Source organism: Falco biarmicus, chromosome 15 (genome assembly GCF_023638135.1).
Source record: "Falco biarmicus isolate bFalBia1 chromosome 15, bFalBia1.pri, whole genome shotgun sequence".
Classification (NCBI taxonomy): domain Eukaryota; kingdom Metazoa; phylum Chordata; class Aves; order Falconiformes; family Falconidae; genus Falco; species Falco biarmicus.
The window spans coordinates 5,144,775-5,170,655 of NC_079302.1; the positions used below are offsets into that span (position 1 = coordinate 5,144,775).

A 25,881-nucleotide genomic window follows, 5' to 3' on the forward strand; every position below is an offset into this window, starting at 1 on the left:
CAATATCTTTCACAGGGGAGACTCCTGAGCAGCACCTAGGGGAATCCTTTGAAGAAGGTCTATATGATGTGCTGGTTTCTTTGAGGAGTTGTGGAATACTTTGAAGGTTAGTTTAATGATACTCACTATTTTGTGGGAATGAATCACCTGAAATTCAGCAGCAATAATACCTGTATTCATAATGATGTCATTCTGCTATACATCTCAGAAAATGGACTGCAGGCAAAAGGCAATGTATGCAGGAACACTCTGCCAAAACCAAGCAAACAAAATACTCAAAACTATTGCTTTTACCAGCCATTGCTTTTTATTTTTCTTGTAGTGAGTGAGCATCATCCATGTGGGCTCCGAGTTCCTCTCAAGTTTGCAATCATATTCTGCATACAGTGACTTTCTAGAATTTACCTACTTGGGAGGAGAGGGACACAGTAATTACGAATTCATCAGCCTGATGTGATCTCTGTCCCATTTTTCTGACATGCCAGTGCCTTATGAGTCAAGTTGCAAGGTTTGGCTTTAAAAGCCAGAGCCTGTGGTAGACACAACCACCACGTGCACAGCAGGAATGGGAGCAAGACGAGATCTCAGTGTTTGGGTCCCTCATGCTGCCAAGGTAGTTGCATCAAATCTTCTACTCGCATTGGTCCAGGAACTCTGAAGATAGTTCATTAGGCTGAAAAGATGTGCAAAAAAGTTCATTTTAGATTCAGAGTCAGTGAACAACTTTGTCCACCAATGTCTGTTACAGTTCAATGACATGTTACTAGGTATGCTCCAGGAACTGTGAAGCGTGGTTCTTTAGATCATCATGGCCTTGCCCGGCCTCCACATGTATTAGTCTGCTGTGCTGCTTTGTAGGTAGATGAGTGAGAGTTTTCTGGAGGCTGATTGTATTTCTGTGATACTATATAAAAAATTCCACTCATGGCTGTCATAACTCAGCTCAATTTAAACTGAATAACACCTAACTATAGAGACTGTGGCATGCTGTACTTAACCAGATCTGGCATTGCATGATGGCGTTTGTAATAAATGCCTCTTTTCCTTCATCACTCACTCCTAAATTCTTTCCTTCTCTAAACATTCTTTTTATTTGCAAAATTGAGTTGAAATGTCAGTGCTTCATGCTGACATGCTTCAGTTTCTGATGGATTCATTTCTTCTGTACTTCTCTGTGTTTCTTTTCATTTGTTCTATATAAGAAAAAGGTAATAACTATATTAGATTTCCAGGGTTAACATCTTGTGTGTAATTTATATTTTGAAGGACCTTACACAGCGCTAAATGGGAATAACTCTTTAGGCTGTTTGAAAAGGTTCTCTCATATAACTTTTTATGATTGTTTCCTTTTGTTGTTGTTGGGATTTCTTTGGTAATTATGTTTTCTTAAAAAAAAAAAAAAGAAAAGCATGTTAACACAATATACTAATTTTGCTGAATACATTCTCTTTACTGTTAAAACACATTACCCTTTTTAAAAGGATCCCCCATACTAGTTAGAATAATGAGAAACAAGAAGTAATTTTTTAAAAAAGAAATTCTGAAGTGCCTTACAGCATAGGCATAGCTATGCAGTCTCATTTCAATAGTGGTCCTTGAAACCATTCAATGAAAGGTGCTCTAAGAGGGCAAATTATAAAGAACTTGCAATTTGCAAGGCCATATTGACACCAAGTATTAATTCACTGTGTGAAGAGTTGGGACCTCAGTAAAATGAGATGAATGCCAGTCCTTCTAAGTTTTTTGTACTTTTTTAGTTATGTCTAGATTCTAGTGTTTATTTTTCAAGAGCATCTTTTGCATGTCTTGCAGTGAATTGCCACTATCATTCTTTTGCTATCAGAAATAATCTAGGCTTTCTTCTATCCACAATTTAGTCTCATGTTGCAGTTGTAGGAGATATTGATTCTATGTGATTTACATAAGAGGGTTTTTTTTTTTCCTCAGCCTATACTCAAAATTCTCACATTGTTAATCAATAGGTAATAGCAAGGACAAAGTGTACTAGGTATTCCTCAAATTCCTTTAGTAGTCTTAAGTGATTCTGTCCTCGATTTTCATTAATTCATTTTAAACATGTAAATTTTAGACATAATGGGTAGAAGAGAATATTTTTCTCATTTGCTCTGGGCCTGTCACATACAAATGATTTATTTGTAGTTGGACAGTTCCATTTCTAACCAGGTAAAAAAATATTGATTGCATTATGCATTTCTCTTTTAAGTAGAAGGACAATTCAGATTACAGAAATCCCCAAGATTGTGTGTTATGGATGTGTGACCTGGTGAAGAAGATAAAATACGAACCAGACTCTTCTTGGAATGTGAAATGAATCTGGAAGAACAGGTTTAAAACTGCTCAGAGATCTTGCGAGTATTCACTCCCTTATATACTGTATTTCCTCCTTGTGTGAAGGGCAGTGGACCCATTTTTGGCAGCTGCTTAGCACTTGCAACCTTCTCTATATTGCCTGCATTTTGAAGCTGAAAGGTGAAATTCACCTATACATTGAAAGCGAGCACTTTAAAAATCCTATTTAATGGGTCTCCTATATAGGAAGGGGGGGGGGGGGGGGGGGAAGTAAAAAGAAAAAAAAGGTGCCCGATTAACTTTTCAGTAATGTGTATTAGAAATACCACAAGGAAATGTGTTTCTTGGCATTTAGGTAGAAAGCTACAATTTAAAAATCTTTTAATGAGCTTTCCAGCCATGCTGAGTATCCCCAAGATGTCTGTCTAGTTTATACACAGTCTAAACTTTTATAAACAGTAATTATAAAGATTTCATTTATATAATACCACATACTACCATATCACTTTGCAGAGATACAAGACAAGTCCGCCTTGCTAATAACCTTACTGCCCAAACAAGCAGCTAACAAGGCTGGATGCAGCTTGTTGATGGGAGGTAGCAGCGGTTTCTCCCATTGCATGATATTGTGCACGCACCTTTTAAAGGGTATGCTAGTTTCAGGAATTACACTTTCCCCAATCCCCTGGATAGCGTCAGGTCTGAATAACCCATAATATAGATATGCTCCTGCAAACTGATTCCTGTCTTTCCATGAAATTCATCTTTCATTAGCTTAGGTGCTATTGTTATACCCAGCAACCAAGTAAACTGACACACATCTAACTTGTTATGATTTAAAAGTTATTATTACTCTCTTTTTGTGTTGACTAAGCCCTACAATCCTCACTCACATCAGTAGCCTTCCTCCTAGTACCCAGGAGCAGTGTAAGGCATTTCACTGCCCTAGCAGAAAAATGCTGGAGAATCTGACTTGTGGGTGCTGTAAACTGACACTTTCAGTATTTCTTCCTACACAAGCAGAACACAAAAATGTGTAATTTTCACTTGCTGCTTAAATTACTTAAAATTTCATTTAGACAATTTAAAAAGGTGCAAAAATGTAATCAAGAGCTGCCAACCCATACCAGATTATTCAGATTCTCAACTGGAAGGAGGATATGAAAAATAAGATTTGTTAATGTTTCTAGTTTGTGTTGTCTTGCTGTGGCAATTATACTTTCAAATACGATGTGCCTGGATACGCAAGGACTATATGCATAACTGATTGATTAGAGAAGCTGTGAATGAGCTACCTGTGCTGTGCTAATTTGAGAAAGACAGAAGGCTCTAGAATGGCCCCAGGCTGGGGTTCACATGGCACATGCCTAGGGCTGAGGGTAGAGCTATGTGTCTTATGGGGCAACTCAGCTCTGATGATTTGCAAATATTTTTGTTAGCTTATACTAAAGAGCTTGTGATAGGAAGTTCTTACTGGTAGTAAACCGGTTGTATGTCTTGAGACAATTTTTTTTTTATTTTATTTCATGATGTGTCATGAGGGTATGGTGTCTGCCTTGGCTCTCTTTGCCTATTGTCCTTAAAGCAAGCATATCAAGAACACCAAAAGGGCTTTATAAATTCTACAGCTAAGTCTGATTAGAAAAGTCCAGAATCATGAACAATGTAAACAACTCATCCCCCTACACAACTTGTGGCTTTGTAACAGCTGCCCTTCTTTTCAGGATTGCTCTCAGTCCTGCAATCTCAAGGAGGGTCCTGGGCTGCCACAATCTCAGTACACTTTTCTTTCATACCTTGAGAATTTTTTTCCTTTCCACTGCATCTAAAGCTTGTTTTGAGTCTCCTCTCTTCTCTTCTCAGAAATGTCCTTCTTGCATACATTGCAGGGTCTGTGCTAGCTGTGTTTCTTTTTTTCTCTGCCCACATCATCCTGCACTGCTGTATCTTATTTCCCTGGGCATTATGGTTTCCTCTCAAAGAAGATGCAGTTGTATCCCCATGCTGTGTGCAGTAGTCAGCACAAAGTAAAAAAGAAGGCCTTCTTTCCTGTGGTCCAACCACAAACCCTTTAAAAGAAAACTGCACACAGTATAAGCAGTTGCTGTGAGCAGATGCATTGAATCATTACACAGTGTACTGCAAGAATGTTCAATGTCAGATCAACAGTGCACATGTTACACAACCTAAAGGAAATGATGGGGTTTAGAGGACTTCCAGCACAGCGACTGAAATTCAGCTGAGTGGTCGCCAATATTTTGACACACAGTTTACCAGGAGGAGAAGGAAGAAAGAAAAGAAGAAAGGAAGAAAAGAAGAAAGCAAGCGGCTGTTTTTTGAGTAAAGCTTCAGAAAAGGTGACACAGTAAAGTAAGTACAGCTTAAGAAGTGTCCTTGCTTAGGAATAGCTGAAAAAAGTTACTTTGTGTGGGTGGCTTCTGTCTACCCTTCCACCTGTTCTAAGGCCTTCTGTCTCCTTTCCTTCACTGATTGTGAGCTGCACTTTCCTTCCTTTTCTCCATCATGTAATCACTGCATAAATGTCTTTTCTTATGGGTGCAGTTTCAATACCAGGTCTACGTCATATTTTGTTCTTAAAAAAGTATATAAATCCTGGCCAAATATCACAGGATACATCCCTCTCAAGCTTGGTGAGAATGGGAAACCAGAATAAACACTGTCACATTAAAAGTGGCTTCCTCCTCTTTTACATGTATTCCAGGATGCATTGCAAGGACCAGACGAATATGCTTCTGTCCAAAATAATCAATACACAAGGACAAGGTTTCTTGGATGCTGAGGGGAGCTAACCATCCAGCTCCTCCACAGTAATTTACCTATTTAACACCACTGCTACAGCTCAGGCTGTCTCCATTCAGTCTGTTCGTAATTGTTCCTTAGAACATTCCTCCAAATAAATATCTACTGTGGCTTCCACTGAAGACAGGTGAAACCTGATTATTTGGCTCTCTATTTGTGAAGGGCCAAATCCAGCTGTTTTGCAAGTGGGTACAATTCTGGAGATGCTGTTACAGTTCCATTCACCATCACAAAATGGGAATTTAGTCCATCATCTCTTTCCTTAGAGAGATATCACAGCCTGGCTTTTGTTCCTCCTTGATGGATTTATTTCCTTTTCTGCCATGTGTCCTGGCAGGTAAGAAGCAGGATTAGGTTATAATGAATACAAATGGTTTTACATATTGAGGCTGCTGGCCATAGACTTTGCTTTTCCACCTGGCTTTTCAAGTTGCCAAAAGGACTGCATGTACTGGTTCTGGTTCGTGTCACTGCTTTGAACATTCATCCTGGAGGCAGCAGCCATTGTAGGGGTGATGCCACACTTTCAGCTGTCTTGGTTCTGCCAGAGAACTGGGGATTGTCCCTTATTATTATTGTTAATGTCTGATTTGGGGGGACTTAGCGTATCATTTTACAGTGTGTTTTTTCCATTCTCTGAAACTGTCAAGGATCCTCTTAATAAAAATGGAAAATTAATTTCCACTTCAGGAGTTGCTTTGAAGTAGATAATATATTGCAATTTGCTTTTTGGTATAGCATCTTTTCTACATACTGAATCCATTACTGAATCCGTATCTCTTCAGTGATTTTGATATTATAAAAAACAATGGATAGTATAGTTTATCCATCCCCCTTTCTCCCTCCCAAATCTTTTTAAAACTGAGAAAATAGCCTAAGGAGTTTGTTCTTCATACCCGTCATTTAGAATCATTATCATCAACTTTTTTCCAGGCTGGACATTATCTTGTCTTAGCATCACTTACCAAGATTTAAACCACTAGGGGGTCAATAGCATAGAGGAATGTCTGGCCTACCAGAGCTTATGGACAGACTAGTTAAATGACTCAGTTATATTCTCCATAGAAAGAGATTTTCCTGCCTTACTGCCAGCACACTGAGACATGAATGTGCCTTACCGTCTACATCGTAAGGTGTCCTTGAGAAAGTTTCCTGTAACAGGAATGATTTATTCTATGAGCTTCAAAACTTCTCATCCAGGAAAAAAGACAGAAGCAATGGCAACAATGAATACATACTTGGCATTAAGACAGCAGACAGAGCAAATGAGACTTGTATTTTCACAGATGCACTATTTTCAAGTAGGTAAAGCCGAGAACTCAGAAACAGAGTTGGCCTTTCGGATATTACTCTTTCTTTCTTAGCTCGCAGTAATTCAATGCCTAGCCTCAGTTTCTCTGTCAGGTGGCAGCAACAGTACTTGCATATTTTAAAGGTGAACTTGTAATTGCATCCTTCAAAAGACTCCTTAAGAGTACTTGATATGTACATCAGGAACATCTTTATTGGTACTTTTCAAAGTGCATCTGGTTCCAACTAGTTTAAAAGACCCAGAAGCACTGTGATAGCTCCTGGCACTTCTCTTTCTTTGCAACATAGGTGAGAATTTTTAAGGTGGCTGTTTATGTATGGGAGAGACAGAAGTGATGGGGAAAGCAAAAGGAACAAAACAAACCCAAGAGTTCAAATTCTGCATGATGTAAAATCATTTGGGATTGGGAGAACAATAGCAAAGGATGTCCTGAAATCAGAGCTGGTTTTTAGGCATGCAGAAATGAGGATATATTGTAGTATGCATATCCAAAGTGAGCCAAATAAAAGAGCAAATCAAATACTTGGCTGAATCATGGGGGAAATTCTGTAATGTGCATGGTTGCCATTGCACAATGGGTGGGCAGCCCTCAACCAAAGCAGTCCATTCCAGTCAATGCACTGGAAAGAATATTATGGCACTTGAAGAAAGAGGAGAATGAAAGTAAAGCATTGACATTGTTGCCTTCAGCTTTAAAAGAATGAGTTATGAGGACTAGTTTAAAACCTTAACGTCAGAAAAAAAGTTGAATAAGAGAATCTAATTAAAGAGCTCAAACTCTATAATGGTAGAACGAATGTCAGCATTATTCATAACTCAATGCAGAAAATTTGACAAAAGAGCACAAATGGAATTTAAATTGAAATAAAGACACAGGGGAGCATCTTTTCTGTCTGAAAGTAATAAATGTTTGGAGCGAACTACCTGGCAAGGTTTAGGAGGTGATGACACCAAGGGCATTTTCAAGAAGCACCTAAATTTTGTTCTGTAGAAACAAGGCATTAATATGGATGAGCTCAGATAAGCCAAATAGCCAATTCTCATTTTCATATGTTTGCTGCCAGCACCAGCAGCTGCTTGATCTCTAATGAGCGGGAGATTGGCAATGGCAAATGGTGTCGTCTTTCTCATGCTGATGGCATGAGCAAGACCCTATAACAGATAAAGACATGCCGACCTTGGATTTATGTTTGATGTCTTCTTTACTGTAATCTTTATGAAAATGTTTTTCTCCATTGGTATATACTGTTTTTCTGTCCATATATATGCCCCTGAAATATTTTACAGCCAAGCAAAAAAATGTTTACTTTCTTTTACTTGCCATAGAGCTAAAATAAGCCATTTGATCCCATTTGTTCATAAAATGTAATAAAAATGAAGAAGAAAAGGGGAAGAGAATGGATTGGAGTAAGCTTTACTAAAAGATATATTCAAGATCAGGTTTTACCTTTTGCTAACTCTTACTAACACCTTTTCTCACACTCACATCTCATTGATCCCAGATGAAATGCTGCTCCTATTGGCATTTGGACTGTCTTTTGAAATGCATACCTCTTTCATAGTTTAGTATTTCCCTGCTGCCTCTGGCCTGATGAATCCTGTTCTGTTTTGTTGTTTGTTTGTTTGGTTTTTTCCCCTATTTTCCCTCAAACTGAAGCCACTGCTAGAATTTTATGAGTCTCACAAAGGAGTTTAATTCCATATAATAACATGATAGTAGTTGTTTTGACAACTTTTTGAATATTCAGTATAAACACAGGTGTTCTGAAGGAATTACACTTTCATTTTCATCCATAAATGCAGTGGAAATTAAATATATTTAATCAACCATCACTGGTCATTATGAGTTTCCAAGAGAAAAGGACTGCATGGACCATAAGCTGTTCTCCCTTGTATTTTAAAGGCCACATTGTTCATTCTAGTTATACCTTGAGAAGATTTCTGGTGACTCTGATAACTGTTTCTGGTTGTAGGGCCTGAACTGTGGTCACTGATAGTGTAAACCTATCTCTATACAAATTTCAATAGAAATACTCCCCAAAGTCAACTGTTGCTGATATGAAGCAAAGCTATCTACTGATTAGCACAATGGAGCATGGAACAGCTTTTGGGGTTCCATTCTTGATTTTGCTACCTACATTTTTTGTAACTGTGGATTATTTGTGGGTTTAGGGACAAACGTCAAAGCCTGGTGGAATCAACTGATGTCTTTCAGTCTGTTTCAGTAGGCTTTGAGAATGGGACCTGTTGCCATTTGGGTGAATTGAACTTTTCTTTACACAGATCCAGATTAATCAAATTCTTTCTGTAAACTTATTCTGGATTTCATGCAAAAGCATTAATTCAGAGCGTTGAATTTCTTGCCTTTTTCTTGTAAGCACTTTTGCATGCTTCATTAAATATTTGACCATCTGGAGAAAGTTTCATGAGAATCACCAAAATGCTTATTTTGGGGGGGAATTTAGGCATTTACAATGGTAATTTTTCTGGCAAAAATTAACATACAAGTAGGTTACACATGGTGGTTTTCTCACATGCCATAAAATCATCATTACATCCATCTGTATGTGTATCAACAGCATTTGTTTCAAAAAGGTCAATTCTGAACCTGTTTTCAAATCCAGACTCACCTGACATCCATATTGTTTACGTGTAACATGGACTAGTGCAGTGCATGCACCTCATGACCAAGCTGCAGCCAGACTAATAGACTGCCACAAAGCTGCATTGCTGCAGGCCACAGTTTCCTGTACTTGTCTGTTCATGAGCCCGTTCTCACAACTCTAGTATAGAAATAGCCAGGAATCGGTAGATCCAAGGCCAGGCTGGATGGGGCTTTGGGCAACCTGGGCGAGTGGCATGTGTCCCTGCCCATAGCAGGGGGGTTGGAACTAGATGATCTTTAAGCTCCCTTCCAACCCAGACTGTTCTATGATCCCAAATGCATGAACTCCTGCAACTGGTGTAAGAAATTAAGGTAGATTTTAATTGGGTCCTTAAGAAGCTTTATATAATTGCATGTCATGTCAGTATCAGCTAAATTGAATTTGTTATGGTGCTTTCAAATTACGTTCCACAGAGCTGCTCTTTTTTGGAGAAATTCCCCATAGTCCTAAACACCAAGTTAAATCGTGTCTTTGTCGTCCAAGTCCTTAGGGGTTGTATGTAATTTCACTGCTTGCATAAGTTTGGTCCTTTATGAAATCCTTTAGATTGCTCAATAGAGTGGGAGAAAACATTGTATAAGAAACGGCTATTTTAAAAAAAATATTTTTTTTAGTTTTTTTTTTAAATAATTAACTCCCTGCAAGCTGTGTTTGTTGGGTAGGAAAAATGTATACAGATGGCTAGTCTTCAGAGAAGACAAATAAAGGTCCTATAGAAAAATAAAATCAAAACACTTTGGGTTGGAAGGGAGCTTAAAGATGATCCAGTTCCACGCCCCTGCCATGGGCAGCGACACCTGCCATAGCCCAGGTTGCCCCCAGCCCCGTCCAGCCTGGCCTGGGACACTGCCAGGGATGGGGCACCCACAGCTGCTCCGGGCAGCCTGGGCCAGCGCCTCGCTGCCCTCACGGGGAAGAATTTCTTCCTCATCTCTAATCTAAATCCACCCTCTTCCAGCTCAAAGCCACCCCCCTTGTCCTGTCACCACAGGCCCTTGTACAAAGCCCCTCCCCAGGTTTCCTGGCGGCCCCTGTAGGTGCTGGAAGCTGCTCTAAGGTCTCCCCGGAGCCTCCTCTTCCCCAGGCTGAACAGCCCAGCTCTCCCAGCATGTCTCCAGGGAAGCGATGCTCCAGCCCTCGGATCATCTTTATGGTCTTCTCTGGACTTGCTTCAACAGGTCCAGGGAACCTGCAAACACAATAGAAGAACTTCCTATGACTGATTTCTTCTAATTTTAGCAGATTTCTACTTTCAGTTTGTAAGAGTGGAACTGTCAGTTCAACTAATGCAATACTTTGAATTTGATCAGCTTAATTTATTCACATTGACCAGAAACAGAAGTACAGGCTTCTTTAATTAAATAATAGACCCACAGAATGCAGAAAAAAATGTGATAGCCATAGGGGATTATTATTCCACCTTTCCTTCTTCCAATAATGACTTTCAAAAACCCCAAGAGTAACTTATGGTCCTTTCCTATTAATGAAATGATTAGGAGAACATCCTAATTACTCTTTAACAAGGCAAGACATATCTCCCTCTGAGCCAAGGTGAAGAGCAAAACAAGGATTATTCTAAAATATTTGGTCAAGCAACTGAGAGGTAAAGAGAGGAAGACAAAAACCCAACCTGCTCACCTCACCCCCCAGTAAAACCCCAAACTGCATTAAAATCAGGTATCAGATCCTTTAAACTTTTCCTTCACAAATCCCACATGAAGGCAATGGTTTCATGCAACCACTTATATTTCTACAGGATGATATGAAATATATTGAGGAATTAAACTTTAACATTTACTGGAAATCGTGACGTTTCCCTGCTCTTTCACCTTCCTTTTATTTGTTCATTTTCTTATTAAAGTCAGACTATATGGCTACTTAAACCTATGAATAAGCAGTGAAGTTGAGCTTTAAAGCGATACTCTGATGGACTTACAGAATGTTTACCTACTGTAGGGTAGAACCAAAAGTTTGACCTCTAGAAGTTTTTAGAGGACATACGCTTGCTCTTCTTCAGCCTGAGCTTACCAGAAGCTGTTACGATATTAACATAACACTGAATCCAAGCTAATAAACCTGCCATGTGCTCAGGTATTAAATGTGCCTTTAGTCACATCAGTGTTCCATACTCTGCAAATACTTTCACCATAGTCAATAGATCTAATTTCTGCAGCTGTAAATCAGCGCAGCTTCAGGGCAGTCACTGCTACTCTGGCAATTTATATCAGCTGAGGCTTTGATTAATTATATCAGGAAATCACAATCTTGACAACAGAGAGCTGTGTGAGAGTTCTTGCAAAGTACCCTTTGCTGCTTGAAGCCTGGAGATCTCCAAGCACAGTCCTGTCCGCCCCATGGATAATGAAACTGGTGCCATGCTGCCGTTAGCTGCTTCAGAGTTTATAGTGCGGTATCACTGTGTGCTGTGGTCCTGCTGTGCCAGCTATGATGGGCTGTGCTGGATCAGTTACTGAAGCTTAATGCCAAGATTTTGAGGAGCACCTAACTCTCTGGAGTCCCTCAGAGACTGAGTGTTCTGTGATATACAAGGTAGGACTGGAGAGATCTGTAGATCCAAGAAAGTTATAGGGTTGTCTAGAAGCCGTGATGTGCTAGGCTGAGTAAAGACATCAGGAGACTTCAGGAATCGGGCAAATTCTCTCACTGACTTGCTGTGTAATTTTGGGACAAGTCACTTAACCCCTTCTGTCTGCTTTTGTCATCTCTTGACTGGTAGTTAATGGCATTAAATAAAAAATTCTGGTACAAAGAATATTATTTAAAATAACACCAGGGAAGAGCAAATTAGCTCATGCGTTTCATGTATTTTATTCCTGGGTGGTGCCCTACAAAAATATCATGTCTAATAGGCAGTCTGTCTCCAGGAGTCACAAATTACTACAGTTAGAATGGATTATAAATCTCAAGTAAAGCCTAGTCAATTCTACAAGTGATATATTTCTTTTATTACTGACCCTTTATTGCTTCTTTCTCTCACATACATCTATCTTTTTTTTTTTTTTTTTTTTTTTTTCTTGGGCAGAGGAGGTGTCATGCTGCATTAATATTCTTCTCAGCAGCTTTTCTAGTCAGCCCCATTTTCTTTCCTTCTTGCATCAGGAAATTTGAACCTATCTCTTTGCACCCCTCCACCCCCAGTGCTTGCTTTGCTATGTAACAAAACACAAGTATTTAAAGGTATTTAAAAAGGCAAGCTGGGAAATTGTGACATCTAAAAACCCCACTGTTTCCCAGAACACAGGGATTCATTTACTATCACTATATTTTTATGGGGGGTGGGGGGGAATAAAAGGTCCATTTGAGTTTAATTTTGCATCAGAAAGACAAACCTATAAATTAGGGAACAGTAATTTCATTGGTCTGGGTTGAAATTATGACAATGAAATAATTTGCTGTTTCTAAATAAGCATCGCTAGAAGCATTTAATTCCCTGAAAAGTTTTTGTTTTCCAATTTTCATCATGATTCACCTTGGGGAGAAAGGAGTTGAATCATCTCTAGGTGTTGCAGAGCAGTACCAGTGTCCAAGTCTATTAGCTGCTCATAGTGCTTGAAGGAGTGACTTTCAAGGGATGTGAGGGACCTGGTATGAGTCCAAATCTAAGCATTGGAGATACAGGACACAGTGGCCTCTCTGGTAATTGTGGTCACAAACAATAAGCTCTGAGTCAGTTACGCATAGTTGTTTTAACAGCCAAGTTGGACACTGGACCTTCAAGCATGAGCAATCGGAAAACTGCTAAATTAAATCCACTTACAGACTGGAAGAATGTGTGGGCTTCAATCTCTACTGCATAGCAGAAAAATGGGATAGATAAAAACCCTCGTGCCAAGTTCAGGATGTTGAGGGACAATACAGGCTCTGTATTACAGAAGAAAATCTTGATCTGTTCCTGGTAACAGAGGAATGTTCTGCAGATCTTGAAGTCCATGCTGTTTTGATGCCTGAATGTAAAAATCTCCTGAAACAAATATACAAAACATGCTATTCTGGAGAGAGACAAATCTCTCTTCCACCCTCAGGGACTGAATGCAACTTACAACTGCTGAGTGAATAATTAGTGTTAATTAGCACTAGAAATTGATGCCTTTGGAGATAGTCTGCCAAGTTTTTAAGCACTTTAATACTAATGGTTTTTTTTTTTTTTTATCTGGGATAAATCTTTATAGCGGAAGCAAGTGCAAATTGATTTTTAAAGAGCCTGTCCAATGTTGAATTTATCTTACAAAAACATTGGGTTTAAAAACAATTACATTTACCTTCACTGTATTTTAATGCTTTTTCCAGTGGTTTAATATCTCTTTAAATATTTTTGCTGTCACTTTTTATCTAGTTTCTTGGAAAATGACTATATGGAATCTTTGGAAGGTGTTAAGATAAAATATGACACCATGTCAAGCTATTTAGTTCCTAAATAATTTTTCTGTTATGAAAAAGAATTCTGTTTTAGTGATAATGGCAATATAATGACACTTTGAATCATAAGAGTAAAGTTCACTGAGCAGAGTGGAGGCAAAGACCTAAATGTTAAGAAAATTATGCATGTGGTTTTGTGCCTTCTCTGTCCAAACAGTTGTTGACTGAACTCAGAATCCTTATGTATGTTTCTTTTCAGATCCTTCCAGCTAAAATCAAATAGTAAGGCAATAGGAGTTGGAACAAGGACTTGAAATTGCCCCTCTAATTCATGTGGTATATTAGATTTGGGCATTTCCATTGGGAATTAAACATTAAACATGTGAACAAGGGCTTTAGAGCTTGTGCACTGGCAGGTCAAGGAGCGGCAGATCAGGCTCCTGTTGCACTGCTGGCTTTGTGCAGGGACAGGGATGCAGTGCAGTCTGGTTCCAGCTGCTTACCTAATGCATTAGACTGAAAAGCCAAGGATAAATACAATATCTTGATTTCCAGAAGTTTTAGGCATCTTGAATTCTTTCTGAAGTATCTGAGAAAGGCATATATTCAAGACCTCAAAACTCTGATTGGAGAAAGCTTAGAGATTTTTTCACTGCCAGCTTGATATGAAAAACTCTAAAATAGCATAGAAAGGAAGCTGTCTTATTATATGGTATACAGGAGTCAGAGCATTAAATCAGTGCAGTAGTTTCTTTGTTGTTATCATCAGCAATACTCTGGAATTTCTGGAGAAATCAGAGCTGAAAGGAAGGTTTGAAACATCTACATGCTAAATATTAAGTACATTAATAAGTGCAAAAGTATGTAACTTCAAAAACAGGTGGTATCTGGATGCCAAGTTCAGTGAAGTGGTCTGCTGTGGGTTTTTTAACACTGTTCAAATTGTGCAGACAACATACAAATCACATCAATTTCCTGCAGCAAGAAAGAAGGACCAGTTTTTATTTACAGGGGAAAATAGTTCTTTTTCACTGCCAGCTTGAGACATCAGAATATTTGTTTATGGCAGTATAAACATGAGAATTACAAAATGAACAAAGGCAGACAACAGCCTCTCAGCTCCTCCCTCCCTTCCGCTTTTAGAATAGACATATTTTCTTACAGATCATGATCCAAAACCATCTCAAATCCATGATATGCCACTAGCCATTTCCATAGCCTTTGGATGAGGCTGTCTTTGAAAATGACTAACTACTCCATGAAAGTTTCTCTGACCCCACAGGAGACCTGTGTGGACAGGTTACCTTTGCATTTGCTTTAATAACAAATTGAACTTTTGTTCCTGAAATGCATAAAAGGGAGACAGGCCACTGGATTTATCTTGTGGACTATAGCAATGCCAGGTTAAAACCTGTCACCAAAGTCCAGGCACTATTTTTACAACCTAGTTCTAAGCACACTGCATTTATAAATTTGGGGGGGGGGGGGGGGGTTGGATAAACATGCGTTTTGGTGTTTGTCTTCTAGTTGAATACAATGTACACCACACTCTGGATTTCCATCCAAAATTACAGGCATGTGGACCATAATCTGCCTGTAATGGAACAGTGAGAGAGGGCAAGTATGTGAGGCATGGGAACAAATGATGTATAGCTGGCCCAGCCTGTGTGTCGTATCTGAGCAGAAAACACAGTGTTGGAAAATCCTATTCAGAACTCGCTGTGCACATTTGCACCAAGAAACAGACATTTCTCAAGTGGAGAGGCCTTTGAAAGTCTTCAGGTTTACAAAAAAGTTTAAGTCTGCAATACACTGAGATTTTTTTATACTTTGAAAACCTCAGACACCCTAATCCTTTGTGAGAATGCATCAAGTTTTGAGTTGTGTGTAAACCTCAAAATAGCACTTGGACAACTTAGGCAAATTATGCCTTCCTTTCTTATTTTATTGAAGTTCCCTCTTAAAATTTACAAAAACAAGTGACTTGCTTTTACTGTAAATAAAAAGTAATTAATGTAAAAGATGTTTTACCCAAATAATCCCTATGTCAGTTGTACACAGGTAGTACCAATATGAAGCCTCTGCATACACACCTTGTTCACCTTCACTGTTTATTATCAGGAGGTACTTGAGACACACATTGAGAAGATGTGCATTTATGCCTGTTTGGGCTCAAGTTCTTTTAAGTTGCTTGGGTGTAAACAAAACATCAAAGGAGACAAACAGTGATATTGAACTATTTTTGTTTATACCATCTAAGAGGCTTTGGGGATCACAAATATGTTGTATGCTGGTATTGGGAAATTCAGTACTTCACCAAAATTTTTTGTTTACAATATTCTTTAGAATGTCAGTTTTCCTTGTTTTCCAGTGAAAAATTGTACTGAGATGCAGTATGCTTTGCTCACACCTTTCCCTTTGCTGCACCCCTCCTCTTCCCCCATTTAATAATGCCCTTTGCTCTCTGGGTATATTAAGTACAGCATGATTACTCTAGAGGTTATTTGCTCCTTTTTTATTGCTTTTGACTCTTTATTACTGCTCATTAGAATGTTATTAACTTGGCCTCAGTTATGACAATATTCAACACCTGCTTCATATAACAAGCACATTTCCTTTCCCTTCCCTAGCATTGCACACCTGGGCCTTGAATTATTCCCTTTGGCTGAGTTGAAAGAAGGAGCGTGAGAGACTAGGTCCTTGATTTTTCTGAGGTAAGAGGCTTTTAATTTGTGACTTGACATGGATCCTGTTATTATTGATTCTGCAGTATGCTTTTCATCCTGATTGTACGTAGTGACTGACACTGACAATTATTTTGGAAGAGCAGTGACGTGAGTGGTATTTCAGTAGAAAGAAAAGCAGGATTTAGCCTGCTTTTAACTGAACTGGATTGTTTGCTGAAAAATCTCCATGTTGAGAACATAGACCCTAGACCCATGCAGACCTGGCTGTGGCTTGACTGGAGCATGCAATGTGCCAAAGGCAAGCAGTCCTCTGGAGTTCTAGCTGTGTTTTATGTCCAACACTGTTAACAGCAGGTTGAAAACAGAGGGTCACTGCTTTGTTTTACTCAGAGAAGGCTAAAAGCCACGATCTCTCTCCTTATGAGTAATGTTTCTGAACCTAATGCTATTAAATGCTAGTGAAGCAGAGACCTATAAGAGAAGAGAAAAAGCATGGAAGAAATGGAGAGCATCATATGAGGTTACCCTGTGATAACATGTTATCTGAAAACTGAGGAAAGCTGCATTGTTTGTGACTGTATTGCAAAGAAATGCTTCCCCACCTCTGTGGTGATGGTTATGGCTTACAAATAATGACCACAGGTGTTTTCTCTTCAGGGTTCATGCTTTTCCCTTTATTTAGTCTGCATTTTTCAGTTTTCAAAGATGGAATGAAATCACAGCAATATCCCACGGAGAGGTCATTAAGGGCAAGGGAAGAGGAACAGGATATAAATGTATCCATACAATTTAGATTCTATTTTTACCAAATTATGAAGTACCAACGTTTCTGTACCTCATGCATTGATAATCCTGAACCAGTGTTGTAGGAATTGTCAGCATTTGCAAGGAAATAATAAACCATTGAAAGTCTATTTTTACCAGTGTGAGACACAAGGCAAATGGAGAGTGGAACTTGTAATAAAGAATAAGTTTCATAGCCCATTTTATCCATTAAAATCAGCCATTTACTTAAGCAAGTTTTGGATCAGATCTGATCTCCAGTATGTATGAAACTCATATGTCTGTCTGCTTCAAATACAGTTCTTAAGTGCCAAAATTCTTTAAATCTGAAGAAAGCTGTATTTCTTCCCAGAATTACTCCCAGTTTTTTTGAAAGAAAAGAATTGAATCAAATTCAAATAATGATTTTCTAAATGTACAGTTTGATATTGTGAAAGTAGAAAAATAAATGAATCTGTTCTATAAGGGCACTGTTGTCAAAGGAAATTTGACATTTCCTTGGTAAACTGAAAAAGTATCATTTGAAATCATGTAGTTTATCTGCTATGAATTGGGATACCTTCAAGTAATTCTAAAAATCTTAACTAATTCACATTTCTAATTAAAAATTCATTTTGAATTGAAAAATAAAGCATATTTTTTGGGAAAAGTAACCACTAAACGTACATTTTTTAGCATTCAGAGTAGAATTGTTGAGGTTTATTCAAGAAAAATTAGCAAAAAGTAATAGTCATTGGATGCTTTTTTGCCAGTTTGTACCCAACTGCAGGATTTCTTTTAACATTAAAAGGATATGAAATGTGATCTGTTTATAAAATTGAAATAGAGAAAATCCCAGAGACTCCAAAATGAAGAGCCACTGTGGAATGATTCAGGCAATTCTATTTCACCTGCACTGAGAATTCTGTGGAATACTGAACTTAACCTCCTCACTTCCTTCAACGTCTTTATCAAGTAGGCAGAGTGCTTTTAAAAGAAACAGCAACACTGCATCTTAATATCCTTCCAAAGACCTTAAGTAGAACCCATACATCTTTTGTGGTTATAAAAAGTCTTGTGCAATCATGGGGTTGCTCCCTTAGTTTGTCCTATTTCCAGAAGGGTTGGGTTTTCAGAACTCAGCTGAAGCTACTGATGATGATGTAACTCTGAAGTTCAGCCTCCTGGAAAACCTGCTATAAGGAGGAGGACTACCTAATTCTCCTTTGGCTGATACATGGTTTGCTTTCTGGAAGGGGAGCTGACAGTCTTTACTGCTTGTCTGTTGATGTCATATGAATGGAAACACAATGTGTTAAAATACATGACCTCTATGTGTATATATGTATTGTGAATATGGGTATTGTCTGAAGGTAGTGAACGTGTATGCTTGGCATCCAGTAGACAGAATTTTAAATTTTATAGCCAGTTACTAGGCAGCTTTTAAACATTCTACTATTTGTGGGTACATTCATTTTCTAGGCACTATAAGATGATAAAAAGATCAGGATTTTTCTTTATAGCCTCAACTCTTTGACCCAATCTGGCTGTATATCTTGATGTCTGGAAGTGTGAAAAGATTCAAGGCAGAGTATTTTTATCCTAGGTCAACTTTCTCCAGTACCTAATGCATACAAAGGAGGCCTTCAGGAGATTTCAAACACACTGGAGAGTGGTATGGGAAAGTATATGCTTATGACAGCTCTAAATATAACATTTGTCACTAAGAATCCTTCCCAGCTGTACGCTATTTTCTCTTGCATTTCAAAGGGAAAGAAGGAAAGGTAAGTCTCAAATGACCAGCCCAAGATGGTAGTAATGGTTTCCTCTCCCCTGGGTTTCATGAGAGCAAGTGCTGTAGAAGTTTTCTATGTAACTGTGTTAGCTATAAGCATTAATCAATATTTGTCCATATGAACTAAGAAGAAATTAACAGCGGCCTTTAAAATAGAAATCTGTCTTCCATTAGATACCTTATTTTATTTTATTTTTGTCATCCATTGATAGCAATGGATTTTTATGTACACAGTTTTCTTTGCATTTCTCACCACCTGTCTTTTGCCTCTATTCGTTCATAATAATGTGATTATTAGTCACAATAATAGCTGGAGTAACTGATTGTGCTGCTGGAATTGAGGCTATACTGATATTTCTGTAATGAGCTGCTTTTTTTTTTTCTCTCAAGGCTGTAAGTCAGCCATGAAATAGCTGAGAGTGAGGCAGCAGAAGGTCGTAATTTGGGAAAGCTTTTTATTTTTGAATAAATGTTGATGCAATGGAATTGATTGTTTTGAAGTTCAAATGAGGCAACAGGCACATTTTTGTTTGTTTCTTCTTTTGGATGAATTTTGTGTCTCAGCCTAATAATGGCTTTTTTATTTTCCCTTTCAGGAAAGAAGTAACTTTTTCTGCCTGAAATACTGTGATGTAGATTGCATTAAAAATAAAATGGATATCTGTGGAAGTTAATTTTTTGGGGGAGAGATGAATGGAATTATTATGTGATATTATTATTAAAAGGTAAATTTGGAAACAGGAGGGAGATCTGTATTTAAACGCACACAGCCAGGAATTTGGCAGGGTGCAAGCCTTAGGAATGTGTTTTAGCTTACTGTTTCAACATCTTTAGAAACCTCTGATTCCCAACTTCTTCCTTTAGAGAGGAAATGAAATGTTTGCTCATTTAGACTTTGGTAGAGCAGCCTCAGGTGTACAATGCTGGGTTGGTTTTGTACCTCCATTACCCAGGGGAAGTTACACAAATCTCTAAACCCTGGTTTTGAGCAGTAGTGCTAGAGCATGGCAGGTGGGTTCTTGTTAGCTGCTACAGCCACGTCTGGTGCTCTGTGGTATTACAGACTTGACATGTCTTTTTATCCTTTTTTTTTTTTTTAAATGCAACTTTTGTAATGCTTCAGTGAATCCTATAGCTGTAAAATTTATCAGCTAAGCAACACTAAAACACAGAAGTGAAACTTCTGAGCTGGCCAAAGTTGTCATGGATTCAGTGGCTGCTGTGAAGCTACAGCCGTTTGCACCAGCTACTTGTTTGTGGGCAGGCAGAGGAATTGCAGGGGAAGAGCAAGCACCTTATGAGCTGGTCAGTTCTCAACAACAGGTACCGAGATGTTTATGAAGGGAAGGGTAAGGATAATTGTGTGTCTCAGCATGGTTAAAACCTGCTGAGATGCCCAGAAAAACAGGATTTATGATTTTGTACTCAGTTGAGCAAGAACAAAACTCCTGAAGTAGCAAAAATAGAAAAGGCAACTTTCAATTTGGAATCATGCTTTTCTCCATGACTAAACTGGCCAACAACACAATGATCACTAGATGAAAAAATCGCTTCATATTTCCTTTAGCAAAAGAACCTGTTGCAGACTCATTGTGCAAGTAAAGGATCTAATCTGACAAGTATAATCTCTTTCAGTCACAGGAAAAATACATAGGAAAAATAAGCCACATGTGTCCACACCATGAAATTTACCTGATTGGTATATGAGAGGCTGGATGGACCTAAATATTTGTTAATTAAAAAGAAAGAACATTAATATTTTGTAATGCTTGTAGTCCAGGCTGAATAATAAACAGCTGTCATTCTAAAACACTTCTAGTACCTTAAAGGCATATTTTACATCCATTCAGTTAGAACTGAATTAGCACTTTTGGCTGTGTGCCTGGATCACGTGTTGACAGGTAGATTTGTACTTGATTGGGAAAGTTATACCTGATCTTCGTGAAGACGGTTCCTGTACCTTATGTCACATCAAAGGAACAAAAGGACATCTAACAGACTGCTGGTTATTAGTTTTGTATTTTTCTTGATGCATAACCAGCTACTGGTTTGTTTTTGTTTTTTAAAATATAGTTATAAAAAAAAGTGGTATGTATTATTTTTAATTGGTTTCAGTAATTCAAATATATCATGAAATCATCATGTTTTTCCTGACTGTCCTATTATGAAATCCTAGTTTAAGGGAAGACTTTGGGAGTTATGCTTACTGAAAGGAGATGGGAATTTTATCTAAGGTATCCTGAACTGAGTATCTTGTCTAGAGATGCATCAAGCCTCTTGCCTTCAATTTAAACACCAGTGAAAATCTCCCAGGCTTGTCAGACCAAATATTTCAGTTCTCCAGAGCTGCTGGCTATATTCTACGGTAGGCAGTGCATGTATGATGGGGCTAATTACAAAATCTGCAGACAGAAGTGAATGACAGTTATGTGTAATGGGAAAGAGAAAAGAACATGATACATGCAAAAATTTAGCTTGTAATACTAAAAAGGGGGGTAAAATATGAAATAGGATATACTAGAGACACGGTGGTTGAGAAATTTCCCAAAAGGGATGCCTTTCTTTTTGCAAAAAGTGTTACCTGATTTTTTTTCCTCTTGGAAGATTTTTCCTGAGAGCCAGTTATCTGCCTTTTTTGAAACCCATATGAAAGCTATTTGCCAAGCATAAACTTTGACCGTGAATACCATGATGTGTATCTATGTTACCACTGATGACATATCCAAATACAGAGATCAGCTTCCAACTTAAGAACGTAAAGGGGTGGTTTAGAAAGAGCTGGGCCACCCAGTACATTGGGCTTTGTGTCACTGCGCTAGCAAGGATCTCCTGGTTCCCTAAGACCTATTGATTTACAGATTGTTCTAAGTTGTGATATGCTGGGTATGTCCCCCAGATGGGAATATTTTGCAGTCCCACTTCTTTTTATTACATCGAGGTGTGTTTTGTTTAGAAGGCCCAGCTGAAATATTTGAGTTAAAAAAGATTTTTGTTACAGATTGGAATACTGATGATATTCTGTTTTTCCTTGGAAAGGACTTAGTACATTTTAGGACAGCTGGTTTATTGGCTTGTGCATTGATGCCAAAATATAAAAGTAAATATCAGTTGTGTCTATCTTCATTTTAAGATGCATTTTTGCTTCCTCACCTATGTTGGTTATGGCTTTTTTCCCAAACGCCAGGAGATCTCCAGGAAACCACATCCTTCAAACTACTGCCCCTGTGCTTGTGTCTGAATTTCCTTGTTCTTCTCTTGAAAATACTTCTTTTCAAAGATCATTATTATATTAGAGATGGGTCATGCAGAAAGCCCTAATGATCTTTTCTGGGGGCAGATTTTAGTTGTTCATACAGCGTCCTGTCCATCCTGTCATCTGCTTCATGGGGATTCCAGGCTATAGAAATGACTCTTCGCGTTTCTCGGTGTTGCAAGCATCTGGTGCCATCCATTATTCCATTCAGAAAACTGATGTCTTGTCTGTGCAGTGTCCCCCTTTTTTCATAGTTTTAGTGGGAAATAATTGGTTTCCTGCATAAAATGCCTGCATATTTCTAAAACAAGCAAAAAATACTTGACAGACAAGAAGGCTTTGCTGATCAGAATGTAATGTGCAACGTAGAAGCATTTGCCAGATTTTGCTCCCAGAAAATCTGATGGAATTATGCCATAACTATAGGGTCTGAACAGTTCTGTTTATTTTATCCTTTTTAAATATATTTCATTAGGTTTTACGTTATACAGACATGCAGAATGAACCAGGGAAAATGGCTGGAAGCCTAAATCACCAACACAGAGAAATGTTAGTTCTCTTTTCATGTGTAAAAAGACAGATGAAGAAGGAACACCTTGAAGATTGCATTTTGTTAATGTCTTACTTTCTCACTGTTTCTTTGCCCCCCTTCTGATTCCACAGAGAAATCTGCTCATTGACTTTTTTTGTGTGTGTTTTTTTTGTTTGTTTGTTTTGGTTGTTTTTTTTTAATCTGGAATGTATGTCTGTACACAGCTTCATGCACTGTGTTCATGCAGACAAATCCCACCCCTTCTCCCAGGTAACATTTCTATATCCTTAACTGCATAGTTCATAAAATTAATTTCTACTGCTTTATGTATATTTTCTAATGCTATTTGTGGCGGTGATCATAGTACAATAATGCTTTCCCAATAGAAATGTTTATGGCAAACTATATTATTGTTACAGAAACAATCACTCTATTTTGATTTGTATGAGGAATTGACACATTTCCTGCAGACTTCATTTTCATTTCCCTTAGATATCATGAAAGTCAAATCAAATCAAATCACCCCCAATTTATTACAGCATTTAACACCAACACAACAGCAACACAGGCTTCTCACTTTTTTGAAACTGCTTTTAAAAGACAGTTACATTTCTCCCCACCCTCCTCCTCTGAATAAAGCTGTAACCATAAAAGAAACAAGGATACTAGTACAGGAGGATAATTTGAACAGCTTCTTAGTCTGCTGCCTGAAAATTGCCTCCCCAGACTATTAAAAGGAATTGGAGTCTTCTCAATGCCATTGTGTGCTCTAGGTCAGACCTGAATTTTCTGGAATATGCTGTCTCTGGTGAGCAGGCAGGCTAGATTTGCATGGGAGAGTTTCATTTACTGTGCCTTAACCATATTGTTTGTCAAGCTTCAGATTTTTTCCTACATTTTGATATGTTTGAAGTGTTTATCAGTCAAACTTACAAATTAAATTTTATCAGTCTTTCAAATGCCAAGACTTTTTGTGTTTTCTCTGCACATGTATACAGAATAAAATTACTGCAGTGAGCAGTGCTGGGAGACGAGCCAGAATATAGCTTTGATTAATACTTTGAACCCATTCCTAGATTAAAAAAAATTACATATATATATATGAAAACATTTAATAATAACCTTTTTCCTGGCTGAGATGATATGATTAGCATTTTATTCTCATCTGTTTGGGGGTTACTAGTTTGATTTCTGAGGTTAGGTTTTGAATGCTGCATTTCTCAAGCTACACAGACACGTTATTTTATTGATAAGCTATAGGAAAATGTATTTGCAGCTGTACTAGAATGGTTATAGCAGCAACACAGGTTATTATTCACGTGGTTAGGTGGTGATGTGGTAAACATGACTGTAAGTTACTGTGCAGTAATCCTTTTTGTCAATGCACGTAGCATGGAGACATTAAAGGCTCCCTGCAAAAATAGTATGTGGCGTTTCACAGCAACTAATCTAACTTGCATGCCTTGTATCAGCACTACAGCTCATCTTAGCTTTCTGTCTAGCTGAAATGCTTAGTCGTATAATGACTTTATCCTGGGGCAGCCAAGAGAGGAAAGCTCACGGTCTGCATACACTTTGTAGACAGTGTGTAGGTGGTTGAGGGAACTCACTGGTAGAGGACATCACCTTTCATCGGATGAATTTAAACAGATTAGGTTGTTATATAAGAATGTCTTTATAGCAGAAATGGTAACATTTCATGTAGCATAGTTTAAGCAGGGAACCTGCAAGTACAGTGGGTTGCAGAGGTGAGCAAGTGTTGTCTCAATGCAGGGCCAAGGAGGAGAGACTTTCCACCTCTGAGTGACGAATCAGAGGCCACTTTTGGAGCTGGAATGTTGGATATGACAGGCTCTTGTCAGAATGACAGGGCAGTAAGGCCATCACTTGGAATATACTATTGCACAGCAGCACACAGTTTCCCTTATTAGATACTCTGGCTAAACAGTGATGTTATTCTTTAATAAAGCATGCTGATTAATGTCACATAGTAAGAATGTTTATGCATAGCTGTCTGTGTATCCAGCTGAAAACCAGGTGACTCAGAGATACCTGGTGCTGGCAGCACACAAACTTTGCAACTTCTGTTCTGCAACTTTTGAAATGTTAAAATATTAGATCAATCCAACTAACACAAGGAGCTCACAGATTTAATATGAAGCCTGAAACACTTGCAAGAAAAAAACCTTAACAGTATTATTCCTTCATTGATAAGATCCCCAAATCCCTTGCAGTTGAAAAATTACAGAGGATTTAAAAGACTTCATGCCCCAGGTTATAAATTGACAGTAAGCCAGTCACAGTGAGAAGTTCTGTGTTGTAGGAACACTGAGCCACTATTACTTCAAGCTTTCTAATTCTCTGCAATAAATCTTGACAGATGACTGCAAAGAGAAGCCAGAAATGTCACTTGTTCCACCTCCTATCATGGTTTAGTTATTTACTTAAATGCTTCCTACACCATCCTCCTAGAGAGATGGAAGAATAATGAAAATTGAAAGGAAATCTGTCTTGAAAACACAGTGAGCTCCTCTCACTGAGAATCGGCTTCACTGAAACGCAAGGGTGATTCCTGAGGGAGAAAAACCATCTGGTTGCCACATTGATGGGGAAACCACAGAAAAGAGGGTGTTCTGCCTGCTGGGCTAGTAGCACAGGCTTTGGGACAGGCAAGCAGAGAGTATAGTCAATGCTGTAGGCTGAAGCCAACCTAAAACTCAGCAGCCACTGAAGGACATGCTCTTGGAGAGTTCCTGGTGTACATTAGATCTTGTACATTCCTGTGGCAATGTCACCTAGCTGAAAACCAGCCCTGATCTGTTGTGTTGGTTTTGTGAGCGCTGGTGCCAGCCAAAGTGGGAAAAAGGGAACACGCAGCTAGCAGCAGAGAAAGGGACACTGCTGGGGGTTGCGCAGGTGGAGGTGTTTTCTTTGTGCAAGTGCACCCACTGACTGCTCCTGCAGGGTTGCCTTAGAGAAGGCATTTGCTCCCTACTGTTTAAACTGTGAATTCTGAGTTACACTTTACAGAAACCAAAGGGCTTTGAGCTAACAATAAACAAATTTCCCTGGCATTTTTAAATTAATGGGCAAGATCAATAGTAAAGGCAGAGGAAGTTTCTAGGACTAAATATTTACCGTTGCTAACTTTCATGGAAGTTCCCTTTTTAATTCATTCATTTCAGTTCCCAATAAGTTTAATGATAGAACAGGTCTCTTGAAAGAATTTTTGCAGATATGTAGACTTTTAAAATTATTTTCATGCCCTTTATTCCCTGAAATAACATCATCCCCCAACCAGATTAAATGGGTCTATCAGCTGCAGACCCTAAGCAAGAGCTCAGGTGGAGGTAAGCTGTAGTCATTA

At 38.5% G+C, this 25,881-nt stretch overlaps 1 long non-coding RNA gene across 1 annotated transcript in view; it reads left to right on the forward strand.

Annotated features, from left to right (window-relative positions):
• The window catches only part of LOC130159175 (uncharacterized), a 153,687-nt gene that overhangs the window by 56,700 nt on the left and 71,106 nt on the right, over positions 1-25,881 (forward strand). The window contains exon 3 of the long non-coding RNA XR_008825647.1: positions 16,116-16,199. This is a non-coding gene — a long non-coding RNA (uncharacterized LOC130159175). The remainder of the gene's footprint in view (positions 1-16,115; positions 16,200-25,881) is intronic.